Source organism: Hemitrygon akajei, chromosome 6 (assembly GCF_048418815.1).
Source record: "Hemitrygon akajei chromosome 6, sHemAka1.3, whole genome shotgun sequence".
Classification (NCBI taxonomy): Eukaryota; Metazoa; Chordata; class Chondrichthyes; order Myliobatiformes; family Dasyatidae; genus Hemitrygon; species Hemitrygon akajei.
In genome coordinates, this window is record NC_133129.1 from 172,742,874 (window position 1) to 172,759,113 (window position 16,240).

The following is a 16,240-nucleotide window of genomic DNA, read 5'->3' on the forward strand; positions in this document are numbered from 1 at the left end:
ATCAGGAAGGAGGTACAGAAACCCGAAGGCACACACTCAGTGATTCAGGAACAGCTTCTTCTCCTCTGCCATTTGATTTCTGAATGGACATTGAACCCGTGAACAGTACTTCATGACTTTTCTTTATTTATGGTTTTGCACTACTTATTTTGATGTAACTATTATTATACATATATATACTTACTGTAACACAGTATTTTTATCTATATTTATCATATATTGCATTGTACTGCTGTTATAAAGTTAACAAATATCATGACATATGCTGGTGATATCAAACATGTTCTGATTCTAATTCTAATTAATCTGGAGTTTTAGAATGTCAATTTAAAGATGTTTCCTTCCAATATTCTTGAATACTGCTAATCATAGAATAATCTGCTATGTCAAGATCACTGGGCAGTGGACTGTCAACGTTGGTCGTAAGATGCTGTATGAGTTTGTGTGGAGAGGAACAATTCAAGGGTTCCAGTCCCTTTCCCCCTTCCTTTCCAGCCCTGATAAAGGGTGTGAGCCTTAAATGTTGACTACTTGTTCCTCTCCATTGATGCTGCTTGACCTGCTGATCTCTTCCGGCATTTTGTGCGTTGCTCTTGTAACATTATTTGGCGGACCTCCTCTAATGCGAGCAGAGTGCAATTGAATATTTGTGTCAAAGCATCAGGCCCTGGTAGGGCAATGAGAACTTGCACCAACCAACTGGTGGGAGTGTTCAAGGACATCTTCAGTTTCTGACTGCTGCAGCCGAAGGTTCCCATCCGCTTCAGAAGGGTGAAAGTCATACCAGTGCCCAAGAAGATCAGGGTAAGCTGCCCCAAAGACTCTTCGTCTGTTGCACTCGTATCTACTATAATGAAATGCTTTGAGAGGTTGGTCATGGCCAGAATCAACTCCTGCCTAAGCAAGGACCTGGACACACTACAATTTGCCTATTGCCACAATAGATTTACAGCAGATACAATCCCACTGGTTCTCCACTTGGCCTTGGATCACCTAGATAATAGAAACACCTACATCAGGCTGCTGTTTATTGATTACAACTCAGCATTCAACGCTGTCAGTACTAATCAACAAGCCCCAAGACCTGGATCTTTGTACCTCCCTCTGCGACTGAATACCTACCTTCCACACTGGGAGATAACAGTCAATGCGGATCCGAAATAACATATCCTCCTCGCTGACAATCTGTACTGATGCACTTCAAGGATGCACGTTTAACTCACTGCTTGATTCACTGTACACCCACGTAGCTAGGTGTCCTGTATAAATTTGCCCATGACACAATTATTCTTGGCAAAATAGGACCAAAGAATTGATGGTGGACTTCAGGAAAGAGGAGTCAAGGGAACGTACACCAGGCCTCATCAAGTGATCAGCAATGAAAAGGGTGAGCAGTTTCAGGTTCCTGGGTGTCAACGTCTCTGAGGATCTACCTTGGATCCAACATATTGATGCAATTAGAAGAAGGCACAACAGCACCTATGTTTCATTATGAGTTTGAGGAGGCTTGGAACGACACCAAAGACATTCGCAAATTTCTACAGATGTACTGTGGAGAGCATTCTAACTGTATCACCGTCTGATATGGAGGGAGCGACTGCACAGGATCAGAAAAAAGTGGCAGAAAGCTGCGAACTCAACCAGCGTGATCATGGGCACTGGCCTCCCCAGCATTGGAAACAACTTCAAAAGGTGAAGCCTCACAAAGGCGCCATCCATCATAAAGGACCCCCATCACCCAGGACGTGCCCTCTTCTCATTGCTACCATCAAGGAGGCAGTACAGGAGCCTAAAGACACACACTCAATGTTTTAGGAGCAGTTTCTTCCTCTCCGTCATTAGATTTCTGAATGGACAATGAACCCATATTAACTGCCTCAATATCTTTTGTTCTCTTTTTGCACCACTTATTTAATTTATGTTTTAAAATATATATTTCTCATTGTAATTTATAGTTTTTGAATTATGTGTTGCAATGTAATGTACTGCTGCAAAAGAACACATTTTGTGACAAATGACAGTGATATTAAACATGAATCTGATTCTGATATTTAGGTTATTTTCAAAGAAACTTTTATAAATCGCTGGCACATCAGACAATGTAATATCTGGATAATTCACACTATGTTGTATTAACCATATAACCATATAACAATTACAGCACGGAAACAGGCCATCTCGGCCCTTCTAGTCCGTGCTGACACTTACACTCACCTTGTCCCACTGACTCACACTCAGCCCATAACCCTCCATTCCTTTCCTATCCATATACCTATCCAATTTTACTCATCCAATTTTATTTTATAGAGTCAGATTAAATTACAATGTAACCCGACTCTAACTCTAACTGAACACTCCCAGCCTCACTGTCCGAGTCTTCCAATTTCCACATTGACCCCCAGATTAAAAACCACACGTGAAATACTGGAGGAGTTCTGCAAGTCAGCCAGCATCTGTGGAGGGAAATAAACAGTGGACGTTTTGGGCCAAGAACCTTCATCAGATAAAGAGTGACTGTTAATTTCCCTCCTTTGATGCCACCTAATTTGAGTTCCTCCACCATTTTGTGTACAGTGCTCAAAATTTTCAGCATCTACAGAAGCTCTTGTGTCTTGGATGAGAATTTGGCATTTTGTGCAAATTAACTTTGCATTACTGACTGTGCTGGTAAGTTGTGTTTCTTGGAGCAGGTCTGAGACTGGATCAAAATGACGTGTCCTCAGAGTCACTGGAAAAAAGCCAGTCGAAGAATATATTTTTTCTGTTTGGTAAGGGGGGTGGGCTTGTTAAGAGTTATGGGAGAAAATGGGAGAATAGGGATCAAAAATTAAATCAGCCATGACTGCATGGGGAACAGAATTGCTGCTGATTGACATAATTCTGCTCTGTCATCATGTGCTCTTGAGCTATTTGACCCATCGAGGCAATGTTAGCACTTTCAGAGAGTTGTTTCAAAGATTATATTTTAGAAAAACCCAGAAATTATTAATTTTTCAAGTTATTTATCCAATTACCAGACAGAAATTATTAAGCCTTCTTCTACCCCTTTTACAGCTTCAGTGCCTCTGCTTCCTTAGGAGTCTGTGGAGATTTGGTAAGACACCTAAAACTTCTATAGATGTGTAGTGAAGAATGTATTGACTGGTTGCATCATGGCCTGGTATGGAAACACCAATGCCCTTGAATAGAAAAATCCTACAAAAGGTAGTGGATTCAGTCCAGTACATCATGGGTAAAGCTCTCCCAATCATTGAGCACATCTACGTGAAACACTGTTGTAGAAAAGCTGCATCCATTATCAGAGATCCCCACCACCCAGGTCACGCTCTCTTATCACTGCTGCCATTGGGTAGAAGGCTCAAGATCCTCAGGACTTGCACCACGAGGTTCAAGACCAGTACTACCCCTTAACCATCAGGCCCTTGAATAAAAGAGGATAACTACACTCACTTGCCCCATCATTGAAATGTTCCTACATCCAATGATCTCACTTCAAGGATTCTATCTCATTATCTCATGTTCTCTTTATTTCTTGCTATTTGTTTTTGTATTTGCATAATTTATGTTTGCATTTGCACAGTTTGTTGTCTTCTGCACTCTGGTTGATCTTTCATTGATCCTGTTGTAATTATTATTCTATTGATTTCCTGAGAACACCCACAAAAAATGAATGTCAGGGTTGTGTATGGTGACATATATGTAGTTTGATAATAAAATTTTACTTTGAACTTCGAACTTTACAGGCAGTGGGATTTCAAATCACGGTAGCTTGCTGTATTGCCTTTTCTCATCATTTTATCTTAAGTCTGCCTCTTCTCCCTTCTGTATATCCTCTGTCCCCACCTTACCAGTGGAAACAGTTTCTCCTCATGTACTCCAATAAGGAAAACAGTATTATGAGCAGTTTGAAGAGCAAAGTACTTTAATCTGGTTGTGGGTTCAAAAAAATAAGAGAGCTGGTATTTGAACCACACCATGTGTGTTCTCAGCATAACTCAAAGCGCCCCAAGCCAATAGCTTACTCTTGAAGTGCAGCCTCTGCCTTTCTGTAAGGTTAACCACAGTGTTCTAACCCATTATAATACCACTAAGACTTTTTCTTCTTTAAATTTAAAAGAATGACATTGCTCCAAGCAAATTTCTGTCCGTACTTATTATAATTTACATGGGTGCGTTTCGTTTAAAATATTGTGGAAAACCTTTGCATATTTAACATGAATGAATGCTACTTCGGGCAGATGGGGCTCGTCAGCTGTGGTTGGCAGCTCATCTAGGAGAAGGAAAACTGATCTCAAACCTGCGCTGTTTTGCGGCTAAGCTCATGGAGAAGGCTTCGGGAGTGAACCCCGAGGGGAAAAATCCAGAGCTGGAGTCCCTGCCGCGGTCCTCCGTTGAGTTCAACGCTGACTGGCAACTCCTGCCGCTGGTACTAAACTGTATCGGTCTCTGCCGCTCCTTTGGGTTCATCGGCTGTGTGGGGAGGCGGAGCTTGCTGCCTGCTCTCGATATTGTACTGCCCGGGCTTGCGTATCTAGACAGCTAGGGCCCAACATTTGAACCTGACCGATGGAGGCCTCACTCACTCACTCACTCACTCACTCACTCACTCACTCACTCACTCAATGCCACTTAAAATCAGACACCCAACAGGAATGTTGTGGTAAGACTGTACTTTTCTTAATTTATGGAAGGTCTGCTAAAGTGTAACATAAACAAAAGATAGAAGTGGGGAAATACTCAGTAGGTTAGGCAGCATCTCTGAAGGAAGAATAGTGTTAACAGTGCTTATCAACGATCCTTTCATCAGACTCCCGTCAGAAGTAGAGGTGCTCTGACGATAGGTAGTTGACCTAACATGTTAACTCTGTTTCCCTCCTTGCTGATGTGACCAATCCTGAGAAATTTTACCTGTTGCCTCTGCTTTTACTTTGGATTTCCAGTATTTGTAGTTTTTGGTTTTTAAAGTACAATGTCAGAATCAGAATCGAAATCAGGTTTATTGTCACTGATGCAAGTTGATGTTCAAGTTCAAGTTTAATTGTCATTCACCCATACATGAATACCCATAAATACAACTAAATGAAACAGTGTTACTCCAGGGCCAAGCTGCAAAACACAGTAACAACAGTCATACACAGCACAAGGTACATATTGCACATAAAGCAGCAAGCACATTATCAGAAATCAGTAAAGTACAGTCAGACAACAAAAAATAGTCCAAGACCCTGAATCCATAATTGTTGCAGAAATGTGTAGACAAACGCAATACGGCTTGTCTTCTGATGAGCAAACACTAGAGGCAGCATTGACACCAGCTTGGATGCCGTGCCACACTGCCCCTGGTGGACTGCACTGTTTACAGCGCCTCCCTCCTGGCAGCTGTAAATAGGCGACACCATGGCTTGAGGCCTTGTTCTCACTATGACCGAGGCCATGCAGCTCCCCTGCCACCCACCAATACGGTAATTCAGTAAGTCAGACATGCAGCATTTCACATTAACAAGTCATGAAAACTTGCAGCAACAGTACAGTGCAGGATTACTATAATTGCAATAAAAGTAAGTATATAGGGCAAAAGGGAAGAAGAGCAAGGTTATGGACCATTCAGGAATCTGATGGCAGAGGGGAAGAAGTTGTTCCTGAAACGTTGGTGTGGTTCTTTAGCCTCCTGTACCTTCTACCTGGCGGTATTAATGAGAAGAGGACATGTCCTGGATAGTGAAGTGGATTCTTGAGGCACTGTCTTTTGAAGATGTCCTCACTGGTGAGGTGGCTTGTGCTCCTGATGGAGTCTACAGCCCTTTGAAACCTCTTACGGTCCTGTACAACGGTGCCTCCATACCAGATAGTGATGCAACCAATCAGAATGCTCTCCATCTGCAGAAAATGGCTAGAGGCTCTGGTGACAAATTGAATCTAATGAAGTATAGCCATGGGTATGCCTTTGTCTCATTTGTGTCTGGACGGTGGTCTCAGGATAGATCACCCGAGATGTTGACACACAGGAAACTGGAACTGCTCCCCCTTTCTGCCACACACACCGCCTCAGTGAGGATTGGTGTGTGTTCCCTCTACATCCCCTTCCTGGTCTGCATTCACTTCCTTGGTCTTGCTAACGTTGAATGCAAGGTTGTTGTTGAAACATCATTTGACCAGCCAATGTATTTGCATCTTAATGCAAGAAAAAAAGGTGAGTATTCACGAGGCAGAGTTTTACGGTCATCAGTGATTTAGTTGCCTTGTTGGTATTAACTGCTTTTACTGTCCAAATGCCGTTTGGTTAGTCCACCATTAAGAATGTTTCTTATCAGTTTATTTTTAAAATGTTGAGGCCTCCCTCAGTCACAGTTGACCATGGATATTGCATCCTAGCTGTCTAGAGACGCAAGCCTGGGCAGTACGATATGGAGAGAAAGCTGTTGCCTACGTAGTCAGCATCCATCTCCGTGCATCTGATGAACCCAAAGGAATAGCGGAGACCGATACAGTTTGGTACCGGAAGCATTGCAGGAGTTGCCAGTCAGCATTGTACTCAATGTAGGACTGCCTTAGAGACTCCAGCGGATTTTTCCCAAAGCCTGCCCCATGAGTGGGTATAGCCGCAAGGCAGCGGAGGTTTGAGGTAAGAGTTTTCCTTCTCCTGGATGAGCTGCCAGCCATGGTTGACGAGCCCCATCTGCCCAAAATGACTGGTTTTAGGGCACCAGTAACCTGGCTTACCCCTTTCTCCTGTCAGTAGAAAGTGTTCAGCAGGGTTTGGTAGCTAAGCCACATGTGGCCAGGAGCTGGACTGGATTGTCAGAGGCTATTTGAGGTGCATGCCATTGGGAGCATTTAATAGGCAGAGGGAGCTTGACCCCATCCCACCCCCAGCTGTGACAACCTTGTACATATCATCATTTTGGGGATAAAAGTCATGCTTCTCTTTTTGCACTACAATGTAATTGAAATTAAAATAATCTGTTTCTGGTGATCTTAATTGGTGATTGAGTGTTTTTTTTTTAGCACACCCCTCCTCCACTTCCTTTATGCCAACTGGTGGTAGGAATATCTACTCTCCTGGCAAAGGATCTTGGACCTTGAGATGTTGGCGGTTTCTTCTGCCACATGTTTTGAGTAATCTGCTGTGTATTTTCCGTGTTTTGTTTCTTGACTTGTGATTAGTAGACTCATTGGTCAGGAGTTATCCTCTGTATCCCGGCCAATCCTCACACGTCAGTTGCTGCCACTATAAACAGATTATTTCTTCATTAATGCATGCGGCAGCTGACTGCAGGCAAATTGGCATCTGCATTTCCTGCATTCTAGTATTATAGGGCTGTACAGCACAGAAATGGCTCTTTAGCCCATCACGTCCATGCTGGTCTTTTTGCCCAATTACACCAATCCCATTTTCTTGCGCATGTCCAAATCCTTGTGCCTCACCTACCTAAGAGCCTAGTGAAATGTTTCTTAAAAAACAGTGACAGCATGTCATTGGCTGTAGGACATCCTGAATGGGAGACTGCGAACACAGATTTCTCTTTCACGTTTTATGGTTCTTTGACCAAGCATTATCAAAATACCTCATACTTTAACAAGATCCATTCAGTCTGTATTCTGAGAAAGCCTGGGGATACTTAAGAACATTAAAAGTGGTATTGTAAATGTAAATTTGTCTTAAATAGTTAAAACTATTATGTCCAAATTAAAGAAACTGCTGGATAATACCCCAGCAATTTATCTGCAGAAGGAGAGCTCGGTGACTCTTTTTGCCCTTAGGTGATAATGAGCTTTTGCAACCTCAGGATGTGCCATTATTTGCCATCACTTTGCATACTCCCTGCTCCAAAATGCAAATTAGTTCACATTTGTCAAGGTGGATATACTGTTTTTGTGGTAGGTGTGGATTAGGTCTGTTGCTATAATGCAAATTCTTCTACCACAAGAGAAAATCTGCAGATGCCGGAAATCCTAGCAACAGACACAAAATGCTGGAGGAACTCGGCAGCATCCATGAAAAAGAGGAGAGTTGATGTTTTGGGCTAAGAGCCTTCATCTGGTCTGGAGAAGAAAAAGAGGAAAAGTCAGAGTAAGAAGGTGGGGGGAGGGGAGCAAGAAACAAAAGGTGAAAGGTGAAACTGGGAAGGGGTTAGGGGTGAAGTAAAGAGCTGGGAAGTTGATTGGTGAAAGAGATACAGGGCTGGAGAAGGGGGAATCTGACAGGAGAGGACAGAAGGCCGTGGAAGAAAGAAAAGGGGGAGGAGCACCAGAGGGAGGTGATGGGCAAGTAAGTGGATAAGGTGAGAGAGGGAAATGGGAATGGTTAACGGTAAAAGGGGGTGGAGCATTATCGGAAGGTTGAGTAATCGCTGTTCATGCCAACAGGTTGGAGGCTATCCAGATGGAATATAAGGTGTTGCTTCTCCAACCTGCGTGAGGCCTCATCACAACAGTAGAGGAGGCCATGGACTAACTTGTTGGAATGGGAATGGGAAGTGGAATTAAGATGGGTGGCCACTGGGAGATCCCGCTTTTACTGGCGGATGAAGCGTAGGTACTCGGCGAAGCGGTCTCCCAATCAACATTGGGTCTCACTGATACACAGGAGGCCACACTGGGAAAGCCGGATACAATAGGTGACACTTCCAGACGCACAGGTGAAGTGTTGCCTCACCTGGAAGGACAGTTCAGGTCCCCGAATGGGGGAAGAGGTATAGAGGCAGGTGTAGCTCTTGTTCCGCTTGCAAGGAACCTATATGCTCTTTTAGGCACCAGTATGTGGCTGAGTCAATAGCCCTCTGCAGCCTCTTGACCTGTACAATTTCTTCAGATGAAGATTTTCCTACGCTGATCTCACATCGGTGTGGGCTTGGCAACACATCCACATGATTGGGGGAATGAGGAACTGAACCAGACGGACTTTCTGACAATCTGGTCATTCAATGAAGTCAGCAGTGACATTTTCTTTTTGATTCCACATTATTTGGTGAACTGAATTTGAACTTGCATCTTTGGACCTTTAGACCAGTCCTCTGGATTACAAGTCCAATCACATAAGCACTAAGCCTCTGTTCCCATGACGTTCTGGCATGTCAAGGTTGCAATTAGCTTTTTCTTGCCGATAAAACACTGTAGCGATGTAAATCATTGAATTTTTTTTTTCTTACATGCTTTATTGTTCTGGCAAAGATTAATCCAAAGGCCAAAGTAGTTTTTAATTTCAAGAGGCCAAACCTGAGTTGTGATTCAGTAGGAGAACCAGTAATGTGCTGTAGGTGGAGGAAGAGAGCTCTCTGTTGATAAGATCCACAAATAGAGAGGCTGGTGACAGGCTGGGCTGCAAAAAGCAACAAGGATACAGCCATGTGCTTGATTCTGCAAGGAACAGACACAGGATGTGGTGGGGAGGACAGAGGCACCCATTTTGATGTACTGTCATGGATAATCGCAGGAAAGTGCATTAGAATTTAGACAGGATAGGAGAAAAAAAGAGGGAAAAAAGTTTCAATTCAGAACCAGAATCAGGTTTATTATCACCGGCATGTGGTGCGAAATTTGTTAACTTAGCAGCAGCAGTTCAATGCAACACCTAATCAGGCAGAGAAAAATAAATAAATAATAATAAATAAGTAATTCAATTATGATATACGTATACTGTATCGAATAGATTTTAAAAAGCGTGAAAAAACAGAAATGCTGTATATTAAAAAAAGTGAGGTAGTGTCCAAAGATTCAATGTCCATTTAGGAATCGGATGGCAGAGGGGAAGAAGCTGTTCCTGAATCGCTGAGTGTGTGCCTTCAGGTTTCTGTACCTCCTACCTGATGGTAACTGTGAGAAAAGGGCATGCCCTGGGTGCTGGAGGTCTTTAATAATGGACGCTGCCTTTCTGAGACACCACTCCCTGAAGTTGTCCTGCGTACTTTGTAGGCTAGTACCCAAGATGGAGCTGACTAGATTTACAACCTTCTGCAGCTTCTTTCGGTCCTGTGTGGGACCGAAAACCTCACAAGTATATATGCCAGCAAATAGTTCATTCCATAGCAGTTTGTTTCAAATGCATCCTGTCACATAATGTATACTTTATGATCACAACCCACAATAATATTTGCATTTTCTACCATTAGGGATTGTTTAGATTCAGAGATAATTAGATGTTATACCAACGCTGTTACATTCCTTTCACTTTCCTGACAAAAAATTTCAAGGTTATAATTAGTGATTTGGTTGATAACTGCTCCGCGGAGCACACTGCTCATTTATTTTTTTAACCTGTTCAATATATCTGGAGGGAAAATAAATCTCAATGCACTCTGAAAGGTCCACTGTGCAGTGAAGCGGTGACTAAAGCAGAATTAGAGACAAACGCCTGTCCCTAGGTGGTGCAAAAGATCAGTCAGATTGTGTGAGGAGGTACAGAAGCCTGTGTGCACAGAAGCCAGTGTGTACAGAAGGTACACACACTCAGCATTTCAGAAACTGCTTCTTCCCCTCCGCCATCAGATTTCTGAATGGACAATGAACCCATGAACACAGCCTCAGTATTTTGCCCCTCTGCTTTTGCAATACTTACTTAATTTAATTTTCTTTTATCTATATATACTCCTTATTGTAATTTATAGTTTTTATTATTATGCATTGCTATGTAAAGCTGCCTCAAAAGAACAAATTTCCTGACAAATGGCAGTGGTATTGAACCTGATTCTGATTTTTCTGGTGATCCGTGCTGTTTTGGCATGTAAGAATAAACAGAAGGTAAAAGTTGAGGCAAAAGGACACAAGGGACTGGTGCTGAGTAGCCTCAGAGCAGATTGTTATGAATAAATATAGCAGGGTTAGAACAGGGTGGAGCTGGCCATGACTGGCAAAGGACTACGGTAGCTATATCTTAAACTAACTACATTTCAAATATCAAGAATAACATTATTTGAGTGGTATGTGTAATGCACAGCTCTAAAACCAAAAAACGTTCAACGTTCAAAGTAAATTTATTATCAAAGTACGTAAATGTCACCACATACAACCCTGAGACTCATTTTCTTATTTCAATGGTTCAATTTAAAATCAGAGAATGTGTACAGGAGACAACTTGAAATTCTTAGTCTTCACAGACAATCACAAAACAGAAAAAATACAAAGAATGAATGACAGAAATATTAGAACCCCAAAGCCCCTTCCCACCCACGCACAAGCATCAGCAAAAACATCAACCCTCCCCCACTTGCTCCAGTAAACGCATGGACACCCTCCCCTCATCAGGTAGTCAACAGCAAAGCCCCCAAAGAGACCATGATATCGAGTCCATCAAAAAACTACCGTCTTTCCCAACACTTTGACATCTCCGAATGGCTCTCTCTCACTAGCAACGGAGAGAGAGAGAGACATTGCTCCTGCTGCAAACAAGAGTGGGCGATAAGCAGCTCGCTTTTTCAATGTTACAACCTGGACGTCGCCTTTCCAAGTCCCTGACTCGAGGACCTGCAGTCTCTCATTCACCATCAAAAGAGAGAGAGAAGGATCTCTCGAGTGGAGGTGCCTTCTTCCAACAGCAGTGCCTGTTGTCTCGATGTTTCAATTTCCCATAACGCTATTTTATTATTTATTGGGAATACAGAGCAAAATAGGACCTTCCTGTGCTCGAGTCCAGCCGCCCAGCAACCCCAATCTAACCCCAGTGGGACAGTTGACAAGACCAATTAACCAATGTTTTTGGACTGTGGGTGGGAACTGGATTACCTGGAGGAAACCCACATAGTCACGGGGAGAACATACAAACTCCTTACAGACAGCGGTGGGCATTGAACCCGGGTCGCTGGTACTGTAAAACATTGCATTAACCACTACGCTCCCATGCCGCCTTGCGGGCATTCACAGTAAATAGAAAGAAACATAATAAAATCAACGAAAAAGACACACAAAGGTGGGCAACCAATGTGCAAAAGACAACAGATTGTGCAAATCAAAAAGAACAACGAAATAATAATAGATAAATAAATAATAAATAATATGAGCGGGAGTGGGAGAGTCTTTGCAAGCGAGTCCATAGATTGTGGAATCAGTTATGAGCTCAGTGTTGGGGTGAGTAACGTTGACGTTTCGCGCCAAGATCCTTCTGAGTCCTGATGAAGAGTCCCGCCCTGAACCAGCGACTGTTTATTCATTTTCATAGATGCTGCCTGACCCGCTGAGTTCCTCTAGCATTTTAGTGCGTGTTTCTAAGGAGTATTTGCATTTCCCTCTTCAGAAGAGATCCTGAAAGGTATCTTCTGCAAAAAATAATGAACAATAGTAGCTGTTGCCCCTTACAACGTGACTGTTAATCTAGCAAAAAGGGAAAGAAATAAAGCAAAGTTCACACCAACTTAATATTCTTGTGCAATTTCAATGTTAATTGCTTTCTTTGATGATTATGTAAAATTGTACATTGGAGCTGAGGAGGGACCTGACAGACTTATAAAATTATGAGAGGCTTAGATAGGATAGACAGTGAGCATCTTTTCCTCTGGGAAGTGTTAAGTACTAGTGGACATCCATTGAAGCTGGAAGGGGATAAGTTTTGAGGAGGGGGTGGGGCAAGTTTTTACACACAGAGAACGTGGGTGCCTGGGAGGAACAGTGGAAATAGATACAATAGTGGGCTTTAGGGGGCTTTAGACAGAGAGGCAATGGAGAAAATATGGATGACGTATATGGAAAAGAGAACTAGTCTAACTCAGCACCGTGTTTGGCAAAGACATCATAGGCTGAAAGCCTGTTCCTGTTCTGTACTGCTCTATCTATAAGCTATTAAAATATGTGTCTGTGACTTTTATTTCCAAGTTATTTAGAGATACAGCAGGGTAACAGGTTTCCCGACCCGACTAGTCTGCACCACCCAGTTACACTCACGTGACCAATTAACCTACGAATCCATACGTCTTTGGAATGTGAGAGGAAAAAGGAGCACTCGGAGGAAATCCACGTGGTCATGGAGAGAACGTGTAAGCTCCTTACTCCTTCCTATGTGGTGGTGTTTGCTCATCTCCTGCAGTAACCCCATATTGCTTGATTGCCACAGTACAGGGGTTCCCGACCCCTTTTATGTACTGGACCCCTACCATTAACCGAGGAGTCCACAGAACCCAGGTTGGGAAGCCCTGCTATAATACGTATTGGATTTAAACTACTGCACAGAAAGAGTGAAAGAGAAGGTTTGGAAAGGCAGTCTTGGATTTCCAGAAGATCAAACGTAGAACATTACAAACAAAAAGCATTTTGGTAGGAAGATTAGGGTGGGCATTGACTATTTGGAAGGTGTGACTCCAAGTGGAGCAGAGGGATAAAGGATCTCGAAGTGCAAACGTACCAATTATCAAGGTTGCACTACTGATTTACAATGCCACGAAAAGAAAATTAGTATGAGGTTTTATTTCCTGAGGAAAAGAACATAGCATTGTATAGCTCAGTACAGGACCTTCAGCCCACGATGTTGTGCTGATCCTTTAATCTAAGATTAATCTAACCCTTTCCTTCCACATAGTTCTCCATTTTTCTTTCACCCACATACCTTTCTAAGAGTTCCTTAAATGTCTCTAATGTACCTGCGTCTACCACCACCCCAGCAGCGCATTCCACATACCCACCACTCTCTGTGTAAAAACCTAGCTCTGACACCCCCCCCCCCCCCATACTTTCCTCCCAACACTTTAAAATTGTGCCCTCTCATATTAGCCATTGCCACCCTGGGAAAAACCAAATGGCTGTCCATTCAGTTCCTCCTGCCTGTTCTGCTATTCAGAACATGGCCGATTCTCTTTAGTTTCGGTACCAACTGCATATCCCTTGAATCCCTTAGTAACGAAAACACTATCGAACGCTGATTTCAGTCCAATTATTATTAGTGTAAGATCGCACTTAGTACGGAGGCTTCTATCTGAAACACTGCTTAGCACCATAAGAACAGCAGACACAGGAGCAGAATTAGGCCATTCAGCCCATTAAGTTTATTCTACCAGTCCATCACAGTTGATTTATTATCCTCCTCAACCTAATTCTCCCGTCTTTTCCTGGTAATCTGACACATTTACTAATTAAAAAACTATGAACTTCCACTTTAAATGTACCAAATGACTTGGCCTCCACAGCTGTTTGTGGCAATGAATTTCACAGATTCACCTCTCTCAGGCTAAAGGAATTCCTCCTCATCTGTTCTAAATGGATGTACTTTTATTCTGAGGCTGTGCCCTCTGGTCCTAGACTCCCCCACTGTAGGAAACATCCTCTCCATATCCACTCTAACTAGGCCTTTCACTATTTGATAGGTTTCACTGAGATCTCCTCTCATTCTTCTGAACTCCAGTGACGACAGGCCAAGAGCCATCCGACACTCCTCGTATGTTAACCCTTTAATTCCCGGGGTCATTCTCATGAACATTCCTCTGGACCTTCTCCAATGCTATTCATCCTTTCTTTGATAATGGGCCCAAAACCACTCACAGTACTCCAAAGCGATTTGACCAATGCCTTATAAGGCCTCAGCATTACATCCTTGCTTTAATATTCTAGTCCTCTTGAAACGAATGCTAAGATTGCATTGCGTAACTCCATGGGTTTGTTCTCGGGGATTTTGAGCTGCCTTCCCTCATCTCCAAAGAAGCGTTCACTCTGGCTTTCTGCTTACTTCTGCTGTGTGGCCTTGCAGGCCTCATGGTATGCTAACTAAACCATTGCATTCTGGTCTTCCTTCTTTTGCTTCCTACATGGTGGCCTTTTAATAATTTAAACGCTTCTACACTGTGATCTTTACTCTTAAAGTACTGGGCTGCCTTACAGGGGAAAGAATGTCCCTTGTGCTCTCTACCTGTAGGAAAAGCTACCGTGCGACGTTAAACACAATCTCACCCTGCAGCTTGACATATCTGAAAGGAATCTATCTTCTGGCTGCCTGATTACACAGAGCTCGCTGTATACTGTGCGAGAGCTGTGGTTTCTCTTCCTGCACGGCAAGCTGACAGCGCGCACAAAAACTCAGGTCAAACATTGGCTTTCTTACCACAACTGTTTGGGATACACCATTTGCTGACCCATGACTCACAGTCTCACAGTTTCATTCTTAGAATTATTTCTCACTCTCACTCCCCCTCTGGTTCAGTATGGTCAGCAGAACAGGAACATGCTTGTGAAATCGAGAAGCTTTACTTCATTTCCATTGACAACATTTTTTTTGCAGTGCGAGGCGTGTGGATTTTTTCCCCTCCTCCCTCCCAGGAGATCTGCCTTCTCAGGGCAAACTTCTTTGAAATCCATTGGCCTGGGAAATAGTTTCAGGACGTTCTTGGTGGTGAAAAAAACTTTTTTTTTAGGGTTTGTCATCAGTTGTTCACAGATTTGGAACTGTTTGTCCATCCTTTTTTTTAAAAAAAAAGTTGAAACGGGGGGTTTCAGCTGGTGGCTGTGCATAGAAATCCCCTCTCTTCCCAACTTAGATGCCTGAAGCAGGGGAGGAGGCCACTCAGCCCATCATATGGGCTCAGTGGCCACTTTCTTAGGTACCTAATTAAACGGCCACTGAGTGCATGTTCATTGTTTTCTGCTGCTGTAGCCACCCACTTCAAGCTTTGATGTTTTGTGCGTTCAGAAATGTTCTTCTGCACGCTACTGTTTTGATGCATGATAATTGAATTACTCTTGCCTTCCTCCCAGCTAGAACCAGTCTGGCCATTCTCCTCTGTCCTCTCTCATTAAAAAGGCATTCCTTCCTTAGATGTTTATCGTCCCACTTTCTGTAAACTCTAGGGATCGCTGTGTGTGAAAATCTTAGTACAGCGGCAATTTCTGAGCTACTTAATCCACGCCATTTGGTACCAACAATCATTCCACGGTCAAAGTCACATTTCTTCCCCATTCTGATGTTTGGTCTGAACACCAACTGAACTTCTTGACCATGTCTGCATGCGTTGAGTTGCTGCCACATGATTGGCTGATTAAATATTTGCATTAACGAGCAGGTGTACAGGTGTACCTAATAGAGTGGCCGCTGCGTGCACACACTGGAGACAAACGGAGTTTCGATTCATTGATAGATACAGCACGGAAACCAGCGGGAAAAAAAATCTGCACAGCTCGCACTAAAAAAAAAAGTTGTCAATGGAAATGAAGTCAAGCTTCTCGATTTCACAAGCATGTTCCTGTTCTGCTGGCCATACTGAACCGGAAGGGGAGTGAGTGTGAGAAATAATTCTAAGAATGAAACTGTGAGACTGTGAGTCATGGGTCAGCA